This window comes from Schistocerca cancellata, chromosome 9 (assembly GCF_023864275.1).
Source record: "Schistocerca cancellata isolate TAMUIC-IGC-003103 chromosome 9, iqSchCanc2.1, whole genome shotgun sequence".
NCBI lineage: Eukaryota > Metazoa > Arthropoda > Insecta > Orthoptera > Acrididae > Schistocerca > Schistocerca cancellata.
In genome coordinates this window covers 357,072,903-357,078,506 of record NC_064634.1, presented here as the reverse complement: position 1 = coordinate 357,078,506, position 5,604 = coordinate 357,072,903, and positions in this window count along the sequence as shown.

Here is a 5,604-nt window from a genome sequence, read left to right as displayed (position 1 = left end):
CATCTAGTGCTCACATCGGAGTGCCCCGACCAATATGACCACATCTCTTTTATAGTCATCAATCTGTCTTTCAGAAATGCACAAAAATGTTGTCTTACTCTCGACAAGAATATTAAAAGCTCTTATGTGGTGTCCATAGGACACTTAGTTTCACGTTTATTTGCACATTATGTGATTAATCAATCTTAGCATTGCCTGTTATCAACTACATAAAACTAAGAAATTGCAAATCTACAGATAGTTACGCTGATTTATCATATGTTGGCATTATATTTTTCAAATTTCGTTGAATTAAATTATTTTTAATCATAGTAATCAGTATCCTGGCTTATTATTCAAACTGTATTTTGTTTGTAAAAAATTCTACTACTGTTTTTTGACACCGCTCGTAAAGTGCTGTTACTGTCCGGTTTCTTGTTTCTATCACCAAAGGTGCTGGAGGACATTAATATTCAAAGGCTGAAGGTAGGTCCGCCTCGATAATAGCCCTTACTTGTATACATATACTAGTCCACTTACAGAGTGGGTCTTTAAATATGCTTTCTTCGCTTCGTTCTTTTTTTTTCATACGTTGGTTCTGCCTTTTCATGACTTTATTTCGACTTTATTCTTGCAGCGTCTGTGATTTTGTGACATGCACAGATTTCAAACTGCTGCTTAGATGAGGTAAATAGCGCTCAGAAAACATCAATTGTCCTTCTGACAGTTTTTGGGTGGATTCCCTTGTGGAGTATTCCATAGCTGTTAAGTTCGTAAGTGAGCAGCTGTAACCTCTCACATCCAAACAGCTTAAGTATTCCTGAGAATTGCTTCTCAGTGCTTCGTTTCTTGTCATTCTCAGCAGCTTACAAAATTTTTGCAAGAGTTGAAAACTGGTTTTCCACATCATTTGAAAAGGTTTATCAGGTATTGATAGTTAAATAAATGAGTCTCTTAAAAAGTATCTGCAAACTAAGCATGAAACCCTCAAAGCACCTGAAAATTTAGTGCGTCGTTCACTGGATAAAATTCTTGTGAAACAATAAGGTATAAAAATAAGATTGATAGGGAAAGCTGGTAGTTCGATGGATATGCAGGTACTTTTTACTGCCCAAACGTTCATAATCAAATGAATTTTATGTATTAACAAAGATGTATTAGCCCACACAGGTGAAGGCTATCGTCACATTGCAGACAGACGTCTCTGAACGCTATTGCAGAGCTGGCTGACCGCATCCAAGAAGCCATCGCTCCGAAGCAACAGGTTGGTACTGTGACAACGTCTGGTAGTGGCGCGGCCATTTCTCTTCCCGTCTCATGCGCAGATTACGATGCTCCGATCGCAGAAGTTGATACACTAAGCGCACAGTCTGCCGCATTGATGTCGCAAGGAGGTCCTAGTCGCTACAAAGGACGTAGCCACAAGCGATCTAGGAGCCGTTCCTCGACTCAGGCAGTCCGTATCAGATGCTGGTCCGCCAGCTTGCTGGTGCCACAGACGATTCGGAGAGCAGGCTAGTAGTGCACCAGCTCCTGCATCTAACCAATGCAAACGGCTGTCGGCCGTAGTCGCCACCGACTGCTCAAGTACGTCCCGGCGCATGTTCATTACAGACAGGGTATCAGGCCTGAAGTATTCAATAGATTCAGGGTCCGATCTTTGTATCATGCCCGTAGCGACACTGCGCCGTTGCAGACCGCCCACTGCGTTTAGCTTGTCAGCTGCAAATAATTCAGCAAGTGAGAAGTACGGCATGTGGCGTGTGGAGTTGTATTTGGGACTCCGTCTCCAATGTTGGATTTTACTGTAGCAGACGTGGCCGAAGTAATCATAGGTGCTGATTTCTTAGCTTACTTCCAGCTCCTGCTGGACGTAGTAAATGCCCCCCCAAGTGGACAATATTACCGGACTTAGGGCCACTGGGTATCACCGTGATGCCAAAACGCAAGACAAAGTTCGTAAAGGTTGCGGACGAGGAGTACCGCCTATAGCTGTGTGAGTTCCTAGTCTTAACGAGGCATCCAGGCGTGCCACAGCAAATTTTGCGTGTTACGGACCACCGCATAAAAACCACGTACGGAACGCCTGTGTCTCGCTGGTCTAGAAGACTGTCTCCAGGACGCCTCGCCATTGCTGGAAGTCGACGCGATATTATGGGAAGACATCACCCTACGTGGGCGTCTGCGCTGCATTGAGCACTCAAAATGGAGAAGCCTAGCATCTATATGCCTAATCACTGTCCCATGCCACGGTTAAGAGATTATAACCACGCTCTGAACGTAGTCACTATATTTGTTAATATACTGCACGAAGACCTATACCCAGGTTCTCCTGCAACAGAGCACATTCCGAAGACCGCTATTATTACGCCGTTTGGTTTGTTCGAGAGCAAGTTTGACCTTTGGCCTATGTAATGCTGCACAAAACTGGCAGTAGTTCTTCAGTTCTATCTTGGTGGGCTTACCTTTTTGTTTTGCCTATTTGGACGACGTGTTAGTGTATTCATCGTGCGAGGATCAACATCACCAGCACCTGGGAGAAGGCCCTGAGCATTTTGAAAAGTACGACGTGGTGTTACACACAGTGGAATGTGTGTTTGGACAACCAGAACTTGAATTCCTGAATCATCGAATATTTTCAGCAGGCCTATTACCACTCACTGAGAAGGTTGAAGCCATATTGCAGCTGCCTAAGCCGTCTACAGTGAAAGAGCTCCGTAGACACTCAGCAATGCTCAATTTTTACCGCTGGCATTTACCACGCACTGCAGAACTGGCACCATTGAATACAGCATTGGCTGGTCCCAAGGATAGGAACAGTTCTAGTGTGCAGTAAACTGATGAGATAAGTTCGGCTTTTGAAGAGCCTAAAAAGACCGTAGCACAAGCAGCACTGCTGGCACACCCTAAGCTCGAAACTACAATGCATTAGTGGTGGACGCCAGTCAATTAGCCATTGCTGCAAGCCTCCAGCAATGGGTGGACAAAACGTAGCAGCCATAGGCTTACTTCTCGCGCAAGCTGTCACCTTGCCAGCAAATGTGGAGCACATACTACTTTGAACTTTTAGCCACATCTCAAGCAAGCCAGTATTTTCGACAGCAAGGTGAAGCTGAAGTGTTCGTGATATACCGGGTGATTAAAAAGTTTGTATAAATTTGAAAATTGAATAAATCACGGAATAATGTAGATATAGAGGTACAAATTGACGCACATGCTTGGAATGACATGGGGTTTTATTAGAACCAAAAAATACAAAAGTTCAAAAAGTGTCCGATACATGGCGCTTCATCTGATCAGAATAGCAATAATTAGCATAACAAAGTAAGATAAAGCAGGAAATGCTCAATATGTCCACCATCATTCCTCAACAATTGCTGTAGTCGAGGAATAATGTTGTGAACAGCACTGTAAAGCATGTCCGGAGTTACGGTGAGGCATTGGCATCTGATGTTGTCTTTCAGCATCCCTAGAGATGCCAGTCGATAACGGTACACTTGCGACTAGTGGCGGCTGAGCACACGATCGTCACCAAACTACGCGCGCAAGAGATCTTTCACGCGTCTAGCAATATGGGGTGGAGCACCATCCTGCATAAACATCGTACGTTCCAGCAGGTGTCTATCAGCCAAGCTGGGGATGATGCGATTCTGTGACATATCGACGTACCTCTCACCCGTCACGGTAGCAGTTACAAAACCAGAATCACGCATTTCCTCGAAGAAAAAATGTCCTATAACGGTAGATGTGGTAAATCCAACCCATACCGTGACTTTCTCGTCGTGCGATGGAGTTTCCACGACAGTTCTAGGATTTTCGGTAGCCCAAATTCTGCAGTTGTGAGCGTTGACTGGCCCTCGGAGCGTGAAATGAGCTTCGTCGGTCCACAACACGTTACTCAACCAATCGTCATCTTCCGCCATCTTTTGAAACGCCCACACCGCAAATGCCCTCCGCTTCACTAAATCGCCAGGTAACAGTTCATGATGCCGATGAATTTCGTACGGATAGCATCGGAGGGTACGCCTCAGTGCCAACCAAACAGTAGTGTATGGAATGCCGGTGCGACGTGCGACTGCACGAGCACTGACTTCCCCGTGCATAGACGAACCCTCTACAGTCTCCATATCTTCCTGAACTGTCTCAGCAGCATTACACCTTGTGCTCGGTCGGCCACTACGGGGTCTGTCGCCTAAACAACTCGTGGCTTCGAACTTCGAAATCATTCTCTCCACAGCTGCATTTGTCAAGGGACCTTTACCCGTTCGAATCCGCTTCCTATGGCGATAGGATCGTAACGCTGAACAAGCACATTCCCCGTTCTGGTAATACAGCTTCACTAAAAGCGCCTCTTCAGGTAACGTCAACATGCTGAGACTGCTGGCGCATCTGATTCTCTCTCTCATTACAGCTCCTTTTATACACGATTGTCATGAGCAGTCACTGACGTTTTGGTGTCCAGCGCTATCTGTCGGACATTTCGTGAACTTTTTTTTTGTTCTAATAAAACCCCATGTCATTCCAAGCATGTGTGTCAATTTTTACCTCTCTATCTACATTATTCCGTGGTTTATTAAGTTTTCAAATTTATACTGCTTTTTGATCATCCGGTGCACTGACCACGAGTCCGTAACACACGCTTAAAAAAAAAGCCGCAGCGAATTGGACTTCATTAGCCAGTTCAGTAGCGACATTCGCCCTATATCGGGCATCACTAATGTTGTTGCGGACTGCCCGTCTAAAGTGGCCAGAATTTCACGGTCTGTGAAAATGGTGGCTCTTCTCGAGGCGCACCAATCTCATTCTGAGGTACACGCCATATTGCATGATGACGCTGCAGCACTTAAGTTACAACTAGTCGACATGCCCGACAACAACATTAAATTGTAATGTGAGGTGTCGCATGACAGATCACGCTCATTCGTCCATGTTGCACTTTGCAGGCTGGTGTTCGAAGTCTTACATACTGTTACCCTGGAGTCTGATTGGCATTCAAGTTAGTATTTTAGCTGTTCGTGTGGGCAGGGATAGAAGCAGACTGTCACGAATGGACGGTAAATTGACAACTTCGCAAAAATCTCTCATGACATTCATTCCGCGATTGCAGAGTTTCTGGACGCATCTTCACGCTTCACCCAGGCTAGTCTTGACGTGTATGGACCACTTCCCCCGTCGGGATAGCCAGCATTACACAGGGTTAATCACCTTAAACTTGCACTGCAAATATTTTGGAAATGGAAAATGCTATGTGCCATTTTCACAGAATGAATTAGTAATCGGCCACATATTGCCCGTTGACATCAACAAACTAAAAGTAGGGTAAATTAGAATGTCAATGGTGTTTGTTGCAGGATTCTTGTGCGAGTCGTTTACGAGATATCGTATTTTGAAAAGTTCACAGATTGTTGTTTGTGCCATTCATACTGCGTAATTGCTAGATACGTATACTTACAGTGTGCTTGTGTCTTCCTTGATTTTATTGCGACTTGCTAGTCAGTGTGTAACAGTCCACGCAGTATGTCATGAGTGGACGATGTGATGTACCAGTGCAAGAAAAAAGCAGACATGCTCATGGTGTGTGTGGGTAGTGCAGAAAGAATGCAGTGCGCTCTAGTATAGTGTATG